This window comes from Staurois parvus, unplaced genomic scaffold (assembly GCF_062004578.1).
Source record: "Staurois parvus isolate SC_StPar_1 unplaced genomic scaffold, SC_StPar_1.0 ptg003806l, whole genome shotgun sequence".
Taxonomy (NCBI): Eukaryota; Metazoa; Chordata; class Amphibia; order Anura; family Ranidae; genus Staurois; species Staurois parvus.
This window is the reverse complement of record NW_028321602.1, coordinates 35,001-59,793: the sequence shown is the minus strand read 5'-3', so window position 1 is coordinate 59,793 and position 24,793 is coordinate 35,001. Positions and strand designations below refer to the sequence as shown.

Here is a 24,793-nt window from a genome sequence, read left to right as displayed (position 1 = left end):
CTCCTCTCCACTCCCTCTCCTCCTCTTTCTCTCTTCTCCTCTCCTTATCTCTCTCTCCCCTCTCCACTCCCTTTCCATCACCCTCTCCTCTCCCTCTCCTCTCCCAATCTATCTACTCTCCCTTTCCTTCTCCTCTCCTCTCTTCTCCTCTCCCTCTCCTCTCCCTCTCATCCTCTCCCAATCTCTCTTCTCTCCTATCCTCTTCTCCTCTCCTCCTCCTCTCCTCTTTCTCTCTTCTCCTCTCCTTATGTCTCTCTCTCTATTTCTCTCCCCCCCCCCCCCCTCTCCACTCCCTTTCCATCTAACTCTCCTCTCCCGCTCCTCTCTTTTCTCCCCCTCTCCTCCCCTCTCTTCTCTTCTCCTCTCCCCCTCTCCTCCCCTCTCTTCTCTTCTCCTCTCCTCTCTCTTCTCCCCTCCACCAGTTGCTGCCCCCCTCTCCTCCTCCCTTTGCAGTAAGCCCAGCATCTCCCCCCCCCCATTCCTCTCTGGTGTCCGGTGTGTTCGCCCCATCCTCCTCACCCTCCTCCGGTAAACCGGATCATCCTCATCCCCGGCCTCCCGGGGGGACCGGCTCTCCCCTCCACCCTCATCCTCCCAGCAGCCAATCAGAGGCGGAGGTAGCCTCCCCGCGCTCTCCCGGAGATCTCAGCTGCGGATGCTCAGCCCCGGGGTTGCCATAGGTACGGGTTGTCATTAGCAACCGGGGAGCCCGTCCGCCCAGGCGCCGGAGAATGCGGGTCTCAGCGGAGACGGCAGCGGTGAGGAGGCGGAGGAGAAGCCGGGAGAGGCGGCAGTGACCGGGGAGGACGGGGAGGGAATGTCGGACTTCTTCATCAACAGGTAAGACGGAGGCTGGAGGAGGGGAGAGCCGCATCAACCCGATGTCTGCATGGAGGATGTACGAACCCTGCCATCGCATGGAGGGGGCACGACTGCCGGAGCAGCCAGCATGGCACACATAATGGGGGACCCCAGTACTGGGACTAAGAAAGGCTGGGAGGATGGGGACCCCAATACTGGGGCTGGGAGGATAGGAACCCCAATACTGGAACTGGGAGGGGCTGGGAGGATGAGGACCCCAATACTGGGGCTGGGAGGATAGGAACCCCAATACTGGAACTGGGAGGGGCTGGGAGGATGGGGACCCCAATACTGGGGCTGGGAGAGTCTGGGAGGATGAGGACCCCAATACTGGGACTGGGAGGATGGGGACCCCAATACTGGGACTAAGAGATGCTGGGAGGATGAGGACCCCAATACTGGGACTAAGAGATGCTGGGAGGATGGGGACCCCAATACTGGGACTAAGAGATGCTGGGAGGATGAGGACCCCAATACTGGGACTGGGAGAGGCTGGGAGGATGGGGACCCCAATACTGGGATTAAGAGAGTCTGGGAGGATGGGGACCCCAATACTGGGACTAAGAGAGGTTGAGAGGATGAGGACCCCAATACTGGGACTGGGAGGATGGGGACCCCAATACTGGGACTAAGAGATGCTGGGAGGATGAGGACCCCAATACTGGGACTGGGAGGATGGGGACCCCAATACTGTGACTAAGAGATGCTGGGAGGATGAAGACCCCAATACTGGGACTAAGAAAGGCTGGGAGGATGGGGACCCCAATACTGGGACTAAGAGAGGCTGGGAGGATGGGGACCCCAATACTGGGACTGGGAGGGGCTGGGAGGATAGGAACCCCAATACTGGGACTAAGGGAGGCTGGGAGGATGGGGACCCCAATACTGGGACTAAGAGAGGATGGGGACCCTAATACTAGGACTGGGAGAGTCTGGGAGGATGAGGATCCCAATACTGAGACTGAGAAAGGCTGGGAGGATGGGGACCCCAATACTGGGACTAAGAGATGCTGGGAGGATTAGGACCCCAATACTGGGACTAAGAAAGGCTGGGAGGATGAGGACCCCAATACTGGGACTGGGAGAGGCTGGGAGGAAAGGAACCCCAATACTGGGACTAAAAGAGGCTGGGAGGATGGGGACCCCAATACTGGGACTAAGAGAGGCTGGGAGGATGGGGACCCCAATACTGGGACTGGGAGGGGCTGGGAGGATAGGAACCCCAATACTGGGACTAAGAGAGGCTGGGAGGATGGGGACCCCAATACTGGGACTGGGAGGACGAGGGCCCTAATACTGGGACTGGGAGTGGCTGGGAGGATGGGGACCCCAATACAGGGACTAAGAGAGGATGGGGACCCTAATACTAGGACTGGGAGAGTCTGGGAGGATGAGGATCCCAATACTGAGACTGAGAAAGGCTGGGAGGATGGGGACCCCAATACTGTGACTGGGAGGACGAGGGCCCTAATACTGGGACTGGGAGGGGCGGGGAGGATGGACTGGGAGAGGATAGGGTGAGTGGTACCCTAATATTAGTATAGGTTGGAGAGAGGCTGGGATGAGTAGTACCCTAATAGTGCAGTGTGGGGGGAGGCTGGGATGAGTGGTACCCTAATACTAGTACAGGGTGAGGAGAGGAAGGGAGGAGTGGTACCCTAATACTAGTACTTGGTGGGGAGAGGCTGTGATGAGTAGTACCCCAATATTACAGGGTGGGGGGAGGTGGGTATGAGTGGTACCAAATTACTAGTACAGGGTGAGGAGAGGCAGGGATGAGTGGTACCCTAATACTAGTACAGGGTGGAGGAGAGGTTGGGATAAGTGGTACCTTAATACTAGTACAGGGTGGGGGGAGGCTGGGATGAGTGGTACCCTAATACTAGTACAGGGTGAGAAGAGTCTGGGATGAGTGGTACCCTAATACTAGTACAGGGTGGAGGAGAGGTTGGGATAAGTGGTACCTTAATACTAGTACAGGGTGGGGGGAGGCTGGGATGAGTGGTACCCTAATACTAGTACAGGGTGGGGGGAGGCTGGGGTGAGTGGTACCCTAATACTAGTACAGGGTGAGAAGAGTCTGGGATGAGTGGTACCCTAATACTAGTACAGGGTGGAGGAGAGGTTGGGATAAGTGGTACCTTAATACTAGTACAGGGTGGGGGGAGGCTGGGATGAGTGGTACCCTAATACTAGTACAGGGTGGGGGGAGGCTGGGGTGAGTGGTACCCTAATACTAGTACAGGGTGAGAAGAGTCTGGGATGAGTGGTACCCTAATACTAGTACAGGGTGGGGGGAGGCTGGGGTGAGTGGTACCCTAAAACTAGTACAGGGTGGGGAGAGGTTGGGATGAGTGGTACCCTAAAACTAGTACAGGGTGGGGAGAGGTTGGGATGAGTGGTACCCTAATACTAGTACAGGGTGGGGAGAGGCTGGGATGAGTAGTACCCCAATATTACAGGGTGGGGGGAGGTGGGTATGAGTGGTACCAAATTACTAGTGCAGGGTGAGGAGAGGCAGGGGTGAGTTGTACCCTAGTTCTAGGACAGGGTGAGGAGAGGTTGGGATATGAGTGGTACCCTAATACTAGTATAGGGTGGAGGAGAGGCTGGGATGAGTGGTACCTTAATACTAGTACATGGTGGGGAGAGGCTGGGGTGAGTGGTACCCTAATACTAGTACAGGGTGGGGAGAAGCTGGGATGAGTGGTACCCTAATACTAGTACATGGTGGGGAGAGGCTGGGGTGAGTGGTACCCTAATACTAGTACAGGGTGGGGAGAAGCTGGGATGAGTGGTACCCTAATACTAGTACATGCTGGAGAGAGGCTGGGATGAGTGGTACCCTAATACTAGAACAGGGTGGAGGAGAGGCTGGGATGAGTGGTACCTTAATACTAGTACAGGGTGGGGAGAGGCAGGAATGAGTGGTACCCTAATACTAGTACAGGGTGGGGAGAGGCAGGAATGAGTGGTACCCTAATACTAGTACAGGGTGGAGGAGAGGCTGGGATGAGTGGTACCCCAATACTAGTACAGGGTGGGGAGAGGCTGGGATGAGTGGTACCCTAATACTAGTACAGGGTGGGGAGAGGCAGGGATGAGTGGTACCCTAATACTAGTACAGGGTGGGGAGAGGCAGGAATGAGTGGTACCCTAATACTAGTACAGGGTGGAGGAGAGGCTGGGATGAGTGGTACCCCAATACTAGTACAGGGTGGGGAGAGGCTGGGATGAGTGGTACCCTAATACTAGTACAGGGTGGGGAGAGGCTGGGATGAGTGGTACCCTAATACTAGTACAGGGTGGGGAGAGGCTGGGATGAGTGGTACCCTAATACTAGTACAGGGTGGGAAGAGGCAGGGATGAGTGGTACCCCAATACTAGTACAGGGTGGGAAGAGGCAGGGATGAGTGGTACCCCAATACTAGTACAGGGTGGGGAGAGGCTGGGATGAGTGGTACCCTAATACTAGTACAGGGTGGGAAGAGGCAGGGATGAGTGGTACCCCAATACTAGTACATGGTAGAGGAGAGGCTGAAATGAGTGAAATGAGTGGTACTCTAATACTAGTACACGGTAGAGGAGAGGCTGAAATGAGTGAAATGAGTGGTACCCCAATACTAGTACAGGGTGGGGAGAGGCTGGGATGAGTGGTACCCTAATACTAGTACAGGGTGGGGAGAGGCAGGGATGAGTGGTACCCTAATACTAGTACAGGGTGGGGAGAGGCAGGAATGAGTGGTACCCTAATACTAGTACAGGGTGGAGGAGAGGCTGGGATGAGTGGTACCCCAATACTAGTACAGGGTGGGGAGAGGCTGGGATGAGTGGTACCCTAATACTAGTACAGGGTGGGGAGAGGCTGGGATGAGTGGTACCCTAATACTAGTACAGGGTGGGAAGAGGCAGGGATGAGTGGTACCCCAATACTAGTACATGGTAGAGGAGAGGCTGAAATGAGTGAAATGAGTGGTACTCTAATACTAGTACAGGGTGGGGAGAGGCTGGGATGAGTGGTACCCCAATACTAGTATAGGGTGGAGGAGATGCTGGGATGAGGTAAGTACAGGTACATTCCGGCGCCTGTATGAGCCGACTTGTCACAGTTAGCTCTAATTGTTGCAATCAGTTCAGATCACTTTACTGCAGAACATTAACTGCTTCTGTCCCATAGACGTTGACAAAGTCCAAGCTACTGCACCTGGTGAGATCCTTCCATGTATGTCTGTTGGTAGGTTCTGCCTTCTCTGTAATTTCCCAACCAATAGGAATCATTTTACTCATGCACCCCCTTGGATATGAAGTCCCATTATAGAGGGGGGTTCCAGCGTAGGTCCCCTTAGGATAGTGCCAGGAATGCCATATCCCATGCAACCAAATGGAGGTGAGCCCCTGGATACAAATCCTTGAATGGTACGTAAGTGACCTTGGAGCTCAATGGCCTACATTTTGAAGCTCTCCACAAAGACCCTGGAGATGAAGGTCAACCAGGGGTGGACTGACCACTCATGGGGCCCTGGGGCAATAGGGGATCATGGGCCCCCTGTGTCCTTGCACAAACTCAAAAAAGCCTACGAAAAAGGTACCAGGGGCATCTCATGGTGCCCCCTTCTGACCCCGGGCCCTCGGGCAGTGCCCGAGTCTCCAAATGGTCAGTCCACGCCTGTACGTAAGAGACCTTTGAGCTCAATGGCCTACATTTTGAAGGTCTCCACAAAGACCCTGGAGATGAGGGTCAACCAGCTTGGGAGGTCTACGGAACGTCGAAGGAACACCAACACAAGTCAAAAATGTATTTCATTAGTTCCACAAACGACAACAGGGTAACACAAGGCAGCCAACATGTTCTGGAAGCCAAACAATCCCCCTTCATCAGGGCTCTAACAGGAATTTAGTATCCGAAGGACTCAGAATTAAAAATCCGAAGGTATCAACCAGAACCAGGAGGGTGAAGATTGAGTGGGCGCCTATATAGAATGGCAGCACAGGTTTCCATGCAACCGTCTGTCTGTATGGGAGTTATTTCACCACTTGACCATTAGAAGCTTTTACCCTCTTCACAACTAGGGCATTTTTTTTTTTTTTGCTGATCAGCACTGCGCTACTTTAACTGACAATTGTGCGGTCATGCAACACTTTACCCAAATGACATTTATATCATTTTATTTCACACAAATCGAGCTTTCCTTTTGGTGGTATTTGATCACCACTGGGGGTTTTTTTTTTAAATGTTTATTCTATGAATGAAAAAAGACTAAAAGCTTTGAAAAGAAAAACATAATTTTCTACTTTCTGTTATCCAATAAAATCACATTTCTGTGTAACTTTAGGCCAAAATGTATTCTGCTATAATCCTAATAATTGTATGTTAATTGTTTTTTGTGAAGGGTACGGCATCCACAAATGATGGGATATATCCTGGAATCTACGTAGATATAGACGCTATACTAGTAGTGGCTTATAGTGGGATTGTGATAGTGTGGTGGGAAATCTGGCGCTAGAGATACTAATACTGTGATTATACTGCACACTGGCTCTGTACTAATGACACTGACTGAGAGGGACGCCAACTGACCAGGGAGACTGGATATCGTGAATGCAGGGTCCGGGGAGAGCGGATATAGTGAATGCAGAGTCCGGGGAGAGCGGATATAGTGAATGCGGGGTCCGGGGAGAGCGGATATAGTGAATTCGGGTCCGGGGAGAGCAGATATAGTGAATGCAGGGTCCGGGGAGAGCGGATATAGTGAATGCAGAGTCCGGGGAGAGCGGATATAGTGAATGCAGGGTCTGGGGAGAGCGGATATAGTGAATGCAGAGTCCGGGGAGAGCGGATATAGTGAATGCAGGGTCCGGGGAGAGCGGATATAGTGAATGCGGGGTCCGGGGAGACCGGATATAGTGAATGCAGAGTCCGGGGAGAGCGGATATAGTGAATGCAGGGTCTGGGGAGACCGGATATAGTGAATGCGGGGTCCGGGGAGACCGGATATAGTGAATGCAGAGTCCGGGGAGAGCGGATATAGTGAATGCAGGGTCTGGGGAGACCGGATATAGTGAATGCAGGGTCCGGGGAGAGCGGATATAGTGAATGCAGGGTCCGGGGAGAGCGGATATAGTGAATGCGGGGTCCGGGGAGACCGGATATAGTGAATGCGGGGTCCGGGGATAGCGGATATAGTGAATGCGGGGTCCGGGGAGAGCGGATATAGTGAATGCAGGGTCTGGGGAGAGCGGATATAGTGAATGCGGGGTCTGGGGAGAGCGGATATAGTGAATGCAGGGTCTGGGGAGAGCGGATATAGTGAATGCAGGGTCTGGGGAGAGCGGATATAGTGAATGCGGGGTCCGGGGAGAGTGGATATAGTGAATGAGGGGTCCGGGGACAGCAGATATAGTGAATGCAGGGTCCTGGGTTTAGTAACACCTTAAGCATCCTTACTGGAGATTAAACTGAATAACATTAAACTGCTAAACCAGACCTGGGCAGGTTGTGGCCCCAGGGTCACATCTGGCCCTTTGACTGTCCCTATCTGGCCCTCAACGCTTCCACTGTCAGCCTTGCCTCTCTGAGCCGGGGAGGAAACTGACAGGTTCAGTGAAGCATGCTGACAGAGGTCCATGTGGAGAGCTGCAAGAAGCAGGAGAGAGCCTGGGGAGCTGATCTGTACAGCGGGGAGGCTGAGTTCTGGTGGGAAAGCGTTGCCTACTAGACATCCCGATGTTCTTCTGCCACTCTCCTATCTCCTAACTCCTATGCAGTTGCAGCATGTGGACAACCCCGCCTGGCTGTTTTCTTAGAGCTTGGTGCTGGACCAGGCGGGAAGGGGAGGGAAAAAGCACAGCTCAGCCACCTGTTTTTACCACCCCCTGACCGCCTATCTGAAGGAGACTTATTTCATGAGCAGTTGTACCTCTTATTCCTTGCACCAGGTGTTTGTTTTCTAATGTACTTATGTAAGGGGGCACTCTGAGGGGGACGGTTGATGTAAGGGGGCACTCTGATGAGGCAGTTGATGTAAGGGGGACTCTGATGGGGACGGTTGATGTAAGGGGGACTCTGATGAGGCAATTGATGTAAGGGGGCACTCTGATGAGGCAGTTGATGTAAGGGGGACTCTGATGGGGACGGTTAATGTAAGGGGGACTCTGATGGGGATAGTATGTATTAGGCTGTTATTAGAGTCCTCATTAGAGTGCCCCTTTACATCAACTGTCCCCATCAGAATCCCCCACTTGCATGAACCATCCCCATCAGAGTCCCCCTTACATAAATTGCCTCATCAGAGCACCCCCTTATATCAGCCATCCCCACCAGAGTGCCCCCTTACATCAATTGCCTCTTCAGAGTGCCCCCTTACATCATCCGTCCCCATCAAAGTCCCACTTACATCAACTGCCTCATCAGAGCACCCCCTTACATCAACCATGCCCACCAAAGTTCCCCCTTACATCAATAGTCTCATCACAGTGCCCCCTTGCCACAACTGTCCCCATCAAAGTGCCCCCTTACATCAATTGTCCCCACTAGAGTGCCCCCTTACAGCAGATGGGCAGCACAGTGGCTAAATGGTTAGCACTTCCGCCTGGCAGTACTCGGGTTGTTGGTTCGAATCCCAACCACGGCACCACCTCCCTGGAGTTTGCATGTTCTTCCTGTGCCTGCGTGGGTTTCCTCCGGGTCCTCCGGTTTCCTCCCACACTCCAAAGACATGCTGGGAGGTTAATTTGCTCCTGTCTAAATTGTCCCTAGTATGTGTATGTATGAATGTGAGTTAGGAACCTTAGATTGTACGCCCCTCGGGGGCGGGGACTGATGTGAATGTACAATATATATGTAAATTGACATCACGATATAAGTACCTGAAATAAATAATTGCTTCATCAGAGTGCCCCCTTACATCAACTGCCTCATCAGAATGCCCCCTTACATCAACTGCCTCATCAGAATGCCCCCTTACATCAACTGCCTCATCAGAATGCCCCCTTACATCAACCGTCCCCGCCAGAGTGCCTCCTTACATCAATTGCCTCATCAGAGTGCCCCCTTACATCAATTGCCTCATCAGAGTGCCCCCTTACATCAACTGCCTCATCAGAGTGCCCCCTTACATCAACTGCCTCATCAGAGTGCCCCCTTACATCAACTGCCTCATCAGAGTGCCCCCTTACATCAACTGCCTCATCAGAGTGGCCCCTTACATCAACTGCCTCATCAGAGTGCCCCCTTACATCAACTGCCTCATCGGAGTGCCCCATTACATCAACTGCCTCATCAGAGTGCCCCCTTACATCAACTGCCTCATCAGAGTGCCCCCTTACATCAACTGCCTCATCAGAGTGCCCCCTTACATCAACTGCCTCATCAGAGTGCCCCCTTACATCAACTGCCTCATCGGAGTGCCCCCTTACATCAACTGCCTCATCAGAGTGCCCCCTTACATCAACTGCCTCATCAGAGTGCCCCCTTACATCAACTGCCTCATCAGAGTGCCCCCTTACATCAACTGCCTCATCAGAGTGCCCCCTTACATCAACTGCCTCATCGGAGTGCCCCATTACATCAACTGCCTCATCAGAGTGCCCCCTTACATCAATCAAAGTGAAAACCCCAGTAGATCAGCAGTTTTTTTTAAATCCTCAGACCAGCCCGTCTGGCACCAACAACCATGCCACGTTCAAAGTCCCTTAAATCCCCTTTCTTCCCCATTCTGACGCTCGGTTTGAACTTCAGCAAGTCGTCTTCACCACGCCTAGATGCCTAAATGCATTGAGTTGCTGCCATGTGATTGGCTAATCACATGTGTTACTGAGCAATTGAACAGGTGGACCTATGAAAGTGAGCGGTGAGCGTACACGACGCGGCATGGTAAGACGTTCACCTAAAGGTACAAAGATCAGACGAGATCCCGATAATATACTCCAGCTGGTAAAGCCGCGTAACGACCTGTGCAATCCAAGCCAAAACAGACGAAGACCGGCTCTTCTTTATTATGCATCTCCTGTCATTACGGTATGACGTCTTGCTTCACTTACCTTTGGTGCCTCGACAATCCCTTGAAGGTATAGTTCGATGGTTGGGTGGTGTTACCTTTGGGCATGTATTGACCTCTCTCTATAGTTTTTATGTATTTGGTGTCTTCTATGGAGTCCACAATGGGAGGTCAGAGTATTGGCATGTCAATCAGCTGACCGTACATTAAATCTCCACCAACGGGACTGATGTGAGGTCAGCCGTGTCGCTGGATATCAAGGATCGCTCACGGAGCAGATCAGGCGCTATATCAAACCCACCGACGTGTATTGAGTCCTCCGGGTGACCACCTGGAACGAGATTGGAAATCGAAGGTCGGGATTTTGTTAAACCAGCAAAAGTGACCTCGATTGGTGGACAAAGGAAAAGGGGGAGGGGCGATCTTCTCCAGACGATGAAAAGTAGAAGTGAGGAAGTCTGAGGAACATTTCTAGGCATTGTCTGCTACTGAGATGGGAATACTATGTGGAAGGACCTCCCACCTTCTCCATTGTCCAGAGGTCCCCACAGATATTGGCAGGCTGGAAAAAAATCTGTGTTTATAAATAAAGGAGTCCCCTTTATGTCAGGGTCCCCATCAGAGTCCCCCTTTACATCAGGGTCCCCATCAGCATCCCCTCTTACATCAGGGTCCCCATCAGAGTCCCCCTTTACATCAGGGTCCCCATCAGCATCCCCTCTTACATCAGGGTCCCCATCAGAGTCCCCCTTTACATCAGGGTCCCCATCAGCATCCCCTCTTACATCAGGGTCCTCATCAGAGTCCCCTCTTACATCAGGGGCCCCATCAGAGTCCCCCTTTACAATAAGGGTCCCCATCAGCATCCCCTTTTACATCAGGGTCCTCATCAGAGTCCCCCTTTACATCAGGGTCCCCATCAGCATCCCCTCTTACATCAGGGTCCTCATCAGAGTCCCCCTGTACATCAGGGTCCCCATCAGCATCCCCTCTTACATCAGGGTCCCCATCAACATCCCGTCTTACATCAGGGTCCCCATCAGCATCCCCTCTTACATCAGGGTCCCCATCAACATCCCCTCTTACATCAGGGTCCTCATCAGAGTCCCCATTTACATCAGGGTCCCCATCAGCATCCCCTCTTACATCAGGGTCCTCATCAGAGTCCCCCTTTACAACAGGGTCCACATGAGCATCCCCTCTTACATCAGGGTCCTCATCAGAGTCCCCCTTTACAACAGGGTCCCCATCAGCATCCCCTCTTACATCAGGGTCCCCATCAGAGTCCCCCTTTACATCAGGATCCCCATCAACATCCCCCCTCACATCAGGGTCCCCATCAGAGTCCCCCCTTACATCAGGGTCCCCATCAGCATCCCCCCTAACATCAGGGTCCCCATCAGCATCCCCCCTTACATCAGGGTCCCTATCAGAGTCCCCCTTTACATCAGGGTCCCCATCAGCATCTCCCCTTACATCAGGGTCCCCATCAGCATCCCCCCTTATATCAGGGTCCCCATCAGAGTCCCCCCCCCCTTACATCAGGGTCCCCATCAGAGTCCCCCCTTACATCAGAGTCCCCCTTTACATCAGGATCCCTATCAGCATCCCCCCTTATATCAGGGTCCCCATCAGAGTCTCCCTTTACATCAGGGTCCCCATCAGCATCCCCCCTTACATCAGGGTCCCCATCAGAGTTCCACCTTACATTAAGGTCCCCATCAACATCCCCCCTTACATTGGAGTCCCCATCAGCGTCTCCCCCTACATCAGGGTCCTCTTCAGCGTTTACTCTTACATTAGGGTCCCCATCAGATTCCCCCCCCTTACATCAGCATCTCCATCTGGGTCCCCATCAGCATCCCCCTTACGTAAAGATACCCAGCAGAGTCCCCTCTTACACCAGGGTTCCCTGCAGAGTCTCCCTGTACACCCCGGGTCCGCATCAGAGTCCCCCCTTACACCTGGGTCCCCATCAGCAGCCTCCTTACACCAGGGTCCCTATCAGAGTCCCCCTTATACCAGGGTCCCCATCAGAGTCCCATCTTACATTAAGGTCTCCAACAGAAACTCCCCCCCCCCCCCACTTTACAGGGTCCCTATCAGAGTCTTCCCTTAATCAGGGTTTATATTATTATTTATTTATTGAATATGGCCAAAATTGTGGTATTTCAAATATATGGCAATATAGATATATATACTGCATGTTGAAATGCGTTTTTTATATATTACAAAATGTACGAAAAATATTTTTAAATATATATTTTTTTAAATATATTCTTGAGATTTTTTTTTTAACATAAAAACTCATTTTAACATATTTTTTTTTACATATATCTGTAAATACATTCCAAAAATGTAGATTTGTATTCTTAAAGACATACAGTATATCTGAAATGTATTTTTAAAAATAGTTTTCAGATATTTTGTAATAAAAACGCATTTCAGCATACAGTATATATATAAATATTTTGAATACGGCCAAAATTGTAGCATTTCTCCCATGTGGGATACTCTTTCCATTTTCGGATGATGGATTAAACAGTGGGCTGTGGGATGGTCAAAGCTTGGGATATTTTTTTCTATAACTTAACCCTGCTTTAAACTTCTCCACAACTTTATCCCTGACCCGTCCGGTGTGTTCCTTCACAATGCTGTTTGTTCACTAATGTTCTCTAACAAACCTCTGAGGGCTTCACAGAACAGTTGTATTTATACTGAGATTAAATTACACACAGGGGGACTCTATTTACTAATTAGGTGACGTCTGAAGGCAATTGGTTCCACTAGATTTTAGTTAGGGGTGTCATAGTAAAGGGGGCTGAATGCAAACGCACTATTTGTCACAAATGTTGAAAACCATTTTCTCATTTTCCTTCCACTTCACAATTATGTGCCGCTTTGTGTCGTCATCCAATCCCAATAAAATACATTGACGTTTTTTGGTTGTCACATGATAACATGGGGAACAGTTCAAGGGGGTGTGAAGACTTTTTCAAGGCGCTGTATATACCCTCAGCTGTGCCGGGACTGTTCATGACGGATGCACACGGCTGTATGTCATCCCACCGCACGTGTCTCCGGTTATTTCTGTATGATTTGGATGTATTGCGGGAACGTCGCCGGCGGGCGCTCGGCTCCCAACAATCTGTCTTTTAGGCAAATATTGCTTTTTATCGCTGTAGCCGGAACGTGCCGATGTAAAAGACCAGCTGCCGGCAAATAGCAAAGTCAGTCGCTAAACTGCAGTGCTGCAAAACTTGACAACTTCGAGGTGGTGCACTCAGCTGACCTTTAAGGCCGATTCATACTATAGAAACGCGTTCCGGATGCGTTTCTGCATGTGTGGTTTTTTATGCATTTTTGACACGTTTGAGTACGTTTTTAAAGCATTCAAATTCATTTTTTCCACATCTGTTTTTCTTCAATTTAAATAAAGATATGTGCATTCCAGTGCGTTTTTGATGCATTTTGGTGCATTTTTGATGCATTTTGGTGCATTCCAGAGCATTTTTGATGCATTTTGGTGCATTCCAGTGCGTTTTTGATGCATTTTCGAAATAGAAAATAATAGAATAGAACAGAAAATAAAAGAATAGAAAAAAAATCGAATAGAATAGAAAGAATACAGCTGCCTTCCTAAATTTTAATTCCAAATAGAATAGAATAAAATACAAAAGAATAGAGTAAAACAGAATAGAAGAGAACGTAAAAGAACAGAATAAAATAGAATAGAAAATAAATGAATAGAAAAGAATAGAGTAAAACAGAATAGAAGAGAACGTAAAAGAACAGAATAAAATAGAAAATAAATGAATAGAAAAGAATAGAGTAAAACAGAATAGAATAGAAAGAATAGAACAGAATAAAAAACATAGATTTGAATAGAATAGAATAAAAAGAATATACCCATCTTCTAAAATTTGGATTTTGAAAAAAAAATAGAGTAGAATAAAACAGAATAGAAAATAGAGTAAGACTGAATCAAATAGCAAATAAAAGAATAGAATTAAATAGAAAATAATGGAATAGAACAGAACAGAATAACACAGAAAATAAAAGAACAGAATAGAAAAAAATAGAATAGAATAGAAAGAATACAGCTGCCTTCTAAAATTTTCAGTCTGAATAGAATAAAATAGAAAAGAATAGAATAAAACAGAATAGAAGAGAACATAAAAGAACAAAATAAAATAGAATAGAGAATAAATGAATAGAAAAGAATAGAGTAACACAGAACAGAATAGAAAGAAAGAGAATAGAACAGAATAAAAAACATAGATTTGAATATAATAGAATAAAAAGAATATACCCATCTTCTAAAATTTTAATTTAGAAAAAAATAGAGAAGAATAAAACAGAATAGAAAACAGAGTAAAACAGAATTGAACAGAAAATAAAAGAATATAATTAAATAGAAAATAATGGAATAGAACAGAAAAGAATACAACAGAAAATAAACTAACAGAATATAAAAAAAATAGAATAGAATAGAAAGAATACAGCTGCCTTCCAAAATTTTAATTCTGAATAGAATAGAATAGAAAATAACTGTCTTCTGAAATTCAAATTTTGAATAAAATAGAACCCACAATGAATTCGATTTAAATTCGATTCGATTCGATTTAAATCAAATTCGATTTAAATACTTCTAATTCATTGGAAACATTTGAAGGAATTAGTAAGATGACAAATTAATCCGAAAGGAAACAAACGACCCCGCCCCCAGTCCACACCTATCACGCCCTTATTGCGGGAGAGACCGCCAAATCACACCCATTTTGCAAGTTGCGCCACCACACCCAATTTGTGGGCAGTCCCTCCCTTAATCACGCAGGGACCACCCCAAAATGTGGGTGTGATGTGGGCAGGGACACTCAATACGTGCCATTGCCAGAAGGGAAGAGTCTCAAGAGCATGGAGGAGGTTCCAGGAGACAGTCAGTGGCCTCTAAAGTCATTTAACTCTCCAATATCCACCAAAAGCTGAAATGCCAGCGAGAGGAGGAGTGACCCTTTAAGTGAATAGATGATCGGCTAATTTGCATAAGAGAAAAAAAAAACACAGATTGATCCTTTTCAAATCTATGAACTTTATTTACACCCGTTTCCCCGCCGCCGCTGCCGATTCCTCCACTTAGCAGATGCTGCGAGGGAACTTGGACGCGGTTGTGGAAACATTAGAGGATAATTAATGTGTGTTTACTGCTCGCCGGCCAGAGCCGCGTAATCACAGACATTTGCAGCATCGCGGATCCGCCATCATGACAAACACCCGGAATTACCGGTCAAAGAGGACGTCGTCTATAAACAATATTGACAGCGCCGGCTTCTGCATACTAAAGAGGAGATCCGTGAGAGAGGAGGATTGTGGACATAACGGGCATCTCAGAGAAACTGCATCACTTTCTGCGCATCACAACCTGGTGCCCTAAGGGAAAATCATCATCATTCACCGCTCAGAAATATGAAAGGAACACTTTGTAATCCGAGTCTGGCATCAAGTCCATGAACCTCCTGGGATATGGATCTGGTCAGGTAAGTAGCAAAGGGAGTTGTTCATCAGTTTCAGCTGCTTTGGTGTTCATGAAATGAACAGGTGCACTAGATGGGCAACAATGAGACGACCCCCAAAACAGGAATGGTTTTACAGGTGGAGGCCACTGACATTTTTTCCCTCCTCATCTTTTCTGACTGTTTTTCACTCGTTTTGCATTTGGCTCGGGTCAGTGTCACTACTGGTAGCATGAGGCCATACCTGGACCCTACAGAGGTTGCACAGGCAGTCCAACTCCTCCAGGATGGCCCATCAATACGTACCATTGCCAGAAGGTTTGCTGTGTCTCCCAGCACAGTCTCCAGAGCATGGAGGAGATTCCAGGAGACAAGAGCACGGAGGAGATTCCAGGAGACAAGAGCACGGAGGAGATTCCAGGAGACGAGAGCATGGAGGAGATTCCAGGAGACGAGAGCATGGAGGAGATTCCAGGAGACAACAGCATGGAGGAGATTCCAGGAGACAAGAGCATGGAGGAGATTCCAGGAGACAAGAGCATGGAGGAGATTCCAGGAGACAGGCAGTTCCTCTAGGAGGGCTGGACAGGGCCGTAGAAGGTCCTTAACCCATCAGCAGGACCGGTATCTGCTCCTTTGTGCAAGGAGGACCAGGAAGATCCCTGCCAGTGCCCTACAAAATGACCTCCAGAAGGCCACTGATGTAAATGTCTCTGACCAATCAGAAACAGACTTCATGAGGGTGGCCTGAGGGCCCGACGTCCTCTAGTGGGCCCTGTGCTCACTGCCCGGCACCATAGAGCTCAATTGGCATTTGCCATTGAACCCCAGAATTGGCAGGTCCACTACCGGCACCCTGTGCTTTTCACAGATGAGAGCAGGTTCACCCTGAGCACATGTGACAGACGTGAAAGGATCTGGAGAAGCTGTGGAGAACGTTCTGCTGCCTGTAACATGGTTCAGCATGACCGTTCTGGTGGTGGGTCAGTGATGGTCTGGGGAGGCATCTCCATGGAGGGACGCACAGACCTCTACAGGCTAGACAATGGAACCCTGACTGCCATTAGGTATGGGGATGAAATCCTTGGACCCATTGTCAGACCCTACGCTGGTGCAGTGGGTCCTGGGTTCCTCCTGGTGCAGTGGGTCCTGGGTTCCTCCTGGTGCAGTAGCTCCTGGGTTCCTGCTGGTGCAGTGGGTCCTGGGTTCCTCCTGGTGCAGTGGGTCCTGGATTCCTCCTGGTGCAGTGGGTCCTGGGTTTCTCCTGGTGCAGTGGCTTCTGGGTTCCTCCTGGGGCAGTGGATCCTGGGTTCCTCCTGGTGTGGTGGCTTCTGGGTTCCTCCTGGTGTGGTGGCTTCTGGGTTCCTCCTGGTGCAGTGGCTTCTGGGTTCCTCCTGGGGCAGTGGGTCCTGGGTTCCTCCTGGTGTGGTGGGTCCTGGGTTCCTCCTGGTGCGGTGGGTCCTGGGTTCCTCCTGGGGAAGTGGGTCTTGGGTTCCTCCTGGTGCAGTGGCTCCTGGGTTCCTCCTGGTGCACAACAATGCCCGGCCTCATGTGGGGAGAGTATGCAGGCAGTTTCTGGAGGATGAAGGAATTGATACCATTGAATGGCCCCCACACTCGCCTGACCTAAATCTAATAGAACACCTCTGGGATGTCATGTTTCGGTCCATCCAACGCCGCCAGGTTGCACCTCAGACTGTCCAGGAGCTCAGTGATGGTCCAGATCTGGGAGGAAATCCCCCAGGACACCATCCGTGGTCTCATTAGGAGCCTCCCCCGACGTTGTCAGGCATGCATACAAGCACGTGGGGGCCACACAGACTACTGAGGACCATTCTGAGTTGCTGCAATGACATCTCACCAACATGGACTCGCCTGCTGTATCATTTCTTCACTTTGATTTTTGGGGTGTCTTTGAATTCAGTCCTCTGTAGGTCGATCATTTTCATTTCCATCAAACAATGGGGCGTCCTCACCCATCACCCCGTCCATGTCAGTATAGAGATCCAGCAGGAGATTCCTCCCCGTTGAGATCTGATGGATTTTCAGTCTTCCTTTCATTTTTTTTGAGCCGTGTATTTGCATATAAGCACTTAATAATGAAGTGCTCATATGCTAACGTTAGGATTCTTTATATAACGAGTTCTCCTGTTAGGATCTCCTTCATGTTGCAGGAGGATAGATCAATGTCCTTGGAATGTTCTGCTGTGCAGTGGGTAGGGGGACGATCTCCTGACATTGTGCGGCGCGCTCAGTCGAGCTGCTAAGTCGTTCCATAATTACAGAAATGAACGTTTCTTGTAATATTGTAAATGTTCCGGGCGTCTTGTGCAAATTCTTAATGAGTTCAGATGGAAGACTTTTATTGGGGGGGCCCTGAGCAACATCTACTGACACTGGCCTACTGCACATGTGTGTTAGCACGGGGGGGGTAATGAAAATGTTAAGTGCTTATATGCTAATGTATCAGTGCCGGGACAAGGTCATCTAGAGCCCAGGGTGAACATGCCAAATTGCCCCCCCACACACACACACACACACAAGATATATGAGCAGCAAAAAGTCCCCCCCCCCCAAAAAAAAAAAGCACTAGCCTGCATGCTTACCCCCTAAGCATAAATCCCCTCCCCCCAGTACAAATCCATCCCCCTATGGAAAGTCCATCCTTTATGGCAAAACGTTCTGATCCCCTCCACAACCCCCAGCTCAAATTATCTCCCTCCCCATATGGCCCCAGCACAAATCCCCCCCCCCAAAAAAAATTCCCCCTCCTAGCAGAAATCCTCTGCCCATTTTTATACAGAACACAATGAATGAATTTGTTCACAAAAAGACGAGAGAACTAACAGATCGGGCTCTCAGGTCTTCCATTGGGCGCTCCCCAAAGCAGATATAACGTGAACCGGTCATGGAGAGCGATTTCTGCAGCACCCTATTCTATATATTCTACATCAGTGGTCTCCAAACTGCGGCCCGGGGGCCAGATGCAGCTCTTTGCTTGCTTTTATGTGGCCCTCAAGGGATTATAATGGGAGGAATAGTGCCCCATCATTGGTATCAGTGGGAGGAATAGTGCCCCATCATTGGTGTCAGTAGGAGGAATAGTGCCCCATCATTGGTGTCAGTGGGAGGAATAGTGCCCCATCATTGGTGTCAGTGGGAGAAATAGTGCCCCATCATTGGTGTCAGTGGGAGGAATAGTGCCCCATCATTGGTGTCAGTGGGAGGAATAGTGCCCCATCATTGGTGTCAGTGGGAGGAATAGTGCCCCATCATTGGTGTCAGTGGGAGGAATAGCGCCCCATCATTGGTATCAGTGGGGGGAATAGCGCCCCATCATTGGTGTCAGTGGGAGGAATAGTGCCCCATCATTGGTGTCAGTGGGAGGAATAATGCCCCATCATTGGTATCAGTGGGAGGAATAGTGCCCCATCATTGGTGTCAGTGGGAGGAATAGCGCCCCATCATTGGTATCAGTGGGAGGAATAGCGCCCCATCATTGGTATCAGTGGGAGGAGTAGTGCCCCATCATTGGTGTCAGTGGGAGGAATAGTGCCCCATCATTGGTGTCAGTGGGAGTAATAGAGCTCCATCATTGGTATCAGTGGGAGGAATAGTGCCCCATCATTGGTGTCAGTGGGAGGAATAGTGCCCCATCATTGGTATCAGTGGGAGGAATAGCGCCCCATCATTGGTGTCAGTGGGAGGAATAGTGCCCCATCATTGGTATAAGTGGGAGGAATAGTGCCCCATCATTGGTGTCAGTGGGAGGAATAGTGCCCCATCATTGGTATCAGTGGGAGGAATAGCGCCCCATCATTGGCATCAGTGGGAGGAATAGTGCCCCATCATTGGTGTCAGTGGGAGGAATAGTGCCCCATCATTGGTGTCAGTGGGAGGAATAGTGCCCCATCATTGGTGTCAGTGGGAGGAATAGTGCCCCATCATTGGTGTCAGTGGGAGGAATAGAGCTCCATCATTAGTATCAGTGGGAGGAATAGTGCCCCATCATTGGTGTCAGTGGGAGGAATAGTGCCCCATCTTTGGTGTCAGTGGGAGGACTAGTGCCCCATCTTTGGTGTCAGTGGGAGGAATAGTGCCCCATCATTGGTATCAGTGGGGGGAATAGTGCCCCTATTCCTCCCACTGACACCCATGATGGGGCACTATTCCTTCCACTGACACCCATGATGGGGCACTATTCCTCCCACTGACACCAATGATGGGGCACTATTCCTCCCATTGATACCAATGATGGGGCACTATTCCTCCCACTGATACCGACGATGGGGTACTATTCCTCCCACTGACACCAATGATGGGGCACTATTCCTTCCACTGACACCCATGATGGGGCACTATTCCTCCCACTGACACCAATGATGGGGCACTATTCCTCCCACAGAGACCGATGATGGGGCACTATTCCTCCCATTGACACCAATGATGGGGCACTTTTCCTCCCACTGACACCAATGATGGGGTACTATTCCTCCCACTTATACCAATGATGGGGCACTATTCCTCCCACTGACACCAATGATGGGGCACTATTCCTCCCACTTATACCAATGATGGGGCACTATTCCTCCCACTGACACCAATGACGGAGCACTATTCCTCCCACTGACACCAATGATGGGGCACTATTCCTCCCACTGATACCAATGATGGGGCGCTATTCCTCCCACTGACACCAATGATGGGGCACTATTCCTCCCACTGACACCAATAATGGGGCAATATTCCTCCCACTGACACCAATGATGGGGCACTATTCCTCCCACTGACACCAATGATGGGGCACTATTCCTCCCACTGACACCAATGATGGGGCACTATTCCTCCCACTGACACCAATGATGGGGCACTATTCCTCCCACTGACACCAATGATGGGGCACTATTCCTCCCTCTGACACCAATGATGGGGCACTATTCCTCCCACCGATACCAATGATGGGACACTATTCCTCCCACTGACACCAATGATTGGACACTATTCCTCCCACTGACACCAATGATAGCGCACTATTCCTCCCACTGACACCAATGATTGGACACTATTCCTCCCACTGACACCAATGATAGCGCACTATTCCTCCCACTGACACCAATGATAGCGCACTATTCCTCCCACCGATACTAATGATGGGGCACTATTCCTTCCACTGATACCAATGATGGGACACTATTCCTCCCTCTGACACCAATGATGGGACACTATTCCTCCCTCTGACACCAATGATGGGACACTATTCCTCCCACTGATACCAATGATGGGGCACTATTCCTCCCACTGACACCAATGTTGGGGCACTATTCCTCCCACTGACACCAATGATGGGGCACTATTCCTCCCACTGATACCAATGATGGGGCACTATTCCTCCCACTGACACCAATGATGGGACACTATTCCTCCCACTGACACCAATGATGGGGCACTATTCCTCCCACTGACACCAATGTTGGGGCACTATTCCTCCCACTGATACCAATGATGGGGCACTATTCCTCCCACTGACACCAATGATGGGGCACTATTCCTCCCACTGACACCAATGATGGGGCACTATTCCTCCCACTGACACCAATGATGGGGCACTATTCCTCCCACTGACACCAATGATGGGACACTATTCCTCCCACTGACACCAATGATTGGACACTATTCCTCCCACTGACACCAATGATAGAGCACTATTCCTCCCACTGACACCAATGATGGGGCACTATTCCTCCCTCTGACACCAATGTTGGGGCACTATTCCTCCCACTGATACCAATGATGGGGCACTATTCCTCCCACTGACACCAATGATGGGGCACTATTCCTCCCACTGACACCAATGATGGGGCACTATTCCTCCCACTGACACCAATGATGGGGCACTATTCCTCCCACTGACACCAATGATGGGGCACTATTCCTCCCACTGATACCAATGATGGGGCACTATTCCTCCCACTGACACCAATGATGGGGCAGTATTCCTCCCACTGACACCAATGATGGGGCACTATTCCTCCCACTGATACCAATGATGGGGCACTATTCCTCCCACTGACACCAATGATGGGGTACTATTCCTCCCACTGACACCAATGATGGGGCACTATTCCTCCCACTGTTTACTGTCACTGACACCAGGACATTTTCTTCTCCCACTGGTCACAGTCCGGCCCCCCTAAAGTTTGAAGGACAGTAAACCAGCCCTTCGTTTAGAAAGTTTGGAGTCCCCTGTTCTATATATTCTAAAACCACCTCGTTTAATTGAGACAGACTCGCTTTAAAAATATGGCGGCACTTTCTGCTGGTTAAATAGTCGAGGCCAGAGCAGCGCGCCAATTAATCTTGATTAAATCCCACGCGCGTCGCATTGTTAACCGATGGAATTCAGGTCGTTCCTTCGGGACGAGAGGTAAAGCCTTGAAATAGGAAAGTCCTGACAAGGCCGAGACACAATTACCGGACAAGGCCAGCCGATCCATCCCAGACATGTGCAGTCACAGCTTAAAGAGGACCTGTCATTGGGATAACGACGGTGACATCGCAAGCTGAACGCTTGGAGGGGAAGTCGCCGACTGTGCAGTAATCGCATCGAGGTTTGGTGGCTTAAACGCATCAAAAACACATAAAAAACGCACTTCATGCTTTTCTGCAGTATCTCCATTGAAGTCTATGGAACCAAAAATGCACATTTCTGCACTTAAAAAAGTCCCTGACCCTTTCCAAAAAACGCACCGGATGAAAACGCACAGATGTGAACGTGTCCCAAACAGGGGCGGACTGACAACTCATGGGGCCCCGGGCAATAGGGGATCATGGGGCCTCTGTGTCCTTGCCCAAACTCAAAAAAGCCTATGAAAAAGGTACCAGGGGCATCTCCTGGGGCCCCCTACTGACCCCGGGCCCTCGGTCAGTGCCCGAGTTTCCAAATGGTCGGTCCGCCCCTGGTCCCGTAGGAAATCATGTTAAATGGACTGCTGTGCGTTTCCGCAAAACGCATAGGTGTGAACCTAGACTGAGACCCCTTTCACAGTGACGGTCTGACCGGGTCCAACTGTCGGTTTTTCAGGCGGACCCTGTCTGACTATCCATAGCTCTGTGGAGTGGCAGTTGTCAGCAGACGTGTCCACTGACACCCGCCGGCATCCTATCCCGCATCCTAAAAACAGACACATGGGGACACGTGGTTTTTAACCACCTCCCGTCCGGCCGTTGTATATAAACGGCCGGGCGGTGGCAGTGCAGGGGTGGGTGGCCGTTTATAAACGTCCTCCCCGTCCGCTGCTTGTGCAAGCTCCCTGGGAGCGCGCAGCCAGGGGCGGACTGACCATTTGGAAACTCGGGCACTGCTTGAGGGCCCGGGGTCATTAAGGGGTCCCATGAGATGCCCCTGGTACCTTTTTCATAGGCTTTTTTGAGTTTGGGTAAGAACACAGGGGCCCCATGATCCCCTATTGCCCGGGGGCCCCATGAGTTGTCAGTCCGCCCTTGCACGCAGCACCGCGATCCGGTGCCCGCCAGACAGAGTGGAACACCGCTCGTCGTATGGGACCTCTGTGTGAGGTCCTGATCATGTGATCACTGATTGGCCAATCAGTGATCACATGCAGAGTAGTAAGCAAGATGTCACTTCTAACATCATTGCTTACTACGTGTGAAATCTGTGAATTCTCACAGAGATCACATGGTGTTGGGCCATTCACAACAGCCGTGTACCATGTGACAAGCTGTGACCAATCACAGCTCTCACAGTATTTATCAATGGCTGCAAGAATGCAGCCAGAGAGAAGAAATGATTGCTTTCACAGCCTTTATGGGTGTAAAAGCAATCAGTGTAAAAAAAAAAAATCTTCATCACCCCCCCCCACAAGTAGTAGTGTCACCATGGTTACACTGTACTGCTAGGGTGACAGTATGTAAAAAAAAAGAAAACAAATAATATTTAAAAAAAAAAAAAAAATGTTTAAAATGATAATTTTTGGTTATAAACTAATTTGGGATATTTATTTTTTTTACTAAAAATATAACGGAATAAATTTCGGCCAAGATTTATGATGAAATATTATTTATTTGCAAAATTTTATAAGAAAAACACTTTTTTTCAAAATTTTTGGACTTTTTCATTGACATAGCAAAAAAAATTAAAATCCCAGCGGTGAATAAATACCACCAAAATAAAGTTGTATCTGTCTCAAAAAAATGCTAAAAAATTCATATGGGTACAGTGTTGCATGACCGCGCAATTGTCATTCAAAGTGTGAAAGCGCTGAAAGCTGAAAATTGGCCTGGACAGGAAGGGGGTGAAAGTGTCCGGACTGGAAGGGGGTGAAAGTGTCCAGACTGGAAGGGGGGTAAAAGTGTCCGGACTGGAAGGGGGGGAAAGTGTCCGGACTGGAAGAGGGTGAAAGTGTCCGGACTGGAAGGGGGGGAAAGTGTCCGGACTGGAAGGGGGGGAAAGTGTCCGGACTGGAAGGGGGGTAAAAGTGTCCGGACTGGAAGGGGGGTAAAAGTGTCCGGACTGGAAGGGGGGGAAAGTGTCCGGACTGGAAGGGGGTGAAAGCGTCCGGACTGGAAGGGGGTGAAAGCGTCCAGACTGGAAGGGGGGTAAAAGTGTCCAGACTGGAAGGGGGGTAAAAGTGTCTGGACTGGAAGGGGGGTAAAAGTGTCCGGACTTGAAGTGGTTAAAAAACCTTCTCTGTGCAGCAGCCACCCCCAATACTCACCTAAGCCCCCTCTTGATCCAACGATGTGCACTGGAGTCTCGGCTATCCCGGTACTCCTCACTGGCTGAGACAGAAGCTGGAGCCATTGGCTCCCTCTGCTGTCAATCACAGCCAGTGAGCCAATGAGAAAAGAGAGGAGGCGGGGCTGAGCTGCGGCTGCATGTGCGAATGGACATTGGGAGCAGCGGGTTCCCCCATAGCAAGCTGCACGAGGAGAGTGCGCCCTGTTTTGTTCTTTTAGTATCAAGATTCCCCGATCTACCAAGGGTGGCACCTCGGCAAGTGCTGGATTTCATATTTTTGAGTCCAGCAAGAAGGATTTGAGCGCTGGTTCCTGTTGGAGACATACATGCATACACACACCCACGTGGGTTGAACTGGATGGACTGTTGTCTTTATCAGGGGCGGACTGACCATTTGGAAACTCGGGCACTGCCCAAGGGCCTGGGGTCAGTAGGGGGCCCCATGAGATGCCCCTGGTACCTTTTTCATAGGCTTTTTGGAGTTTGGGCAAGGACACAGGGGACCCATGATCCCCTATTGCCCGGTGGCCCCATGAGTTGTCAGTCCGCCCCTGGTCTTTATTCAATCTTACCAACTATGTAAAGTAAAGAGGAGGTTTCCCGGCTGCCACACACTTCCACCATGATTAAGCCCCAAGGGAGGGGGGGGCGAAACGCGTTGAAGG

General features: G+C 49.8%; 1 protein-coding gene across 1 annotated transcript in view; it reads left to right on the top strand.

Moving 5' to 3' along the window:
- The first annotated feature begins 483 nt into the window (after positions 1 to 483).
- The window catches only part of LOC149427400 (cortexin-3-like), a 32,030-nt gene continuing 7,720 nt past the window's right edge, over positions 484 to 24,793 (top strand). Inside the window, exon 1 of the mRNA XM_089668078.1 lies at positions 484 to 840. The gene's annotated coding sequence lies outside the window, so the exon portion shown is untranslated. The remainder of the gene's footprint in view (positions 841 to 24,793) is intronic.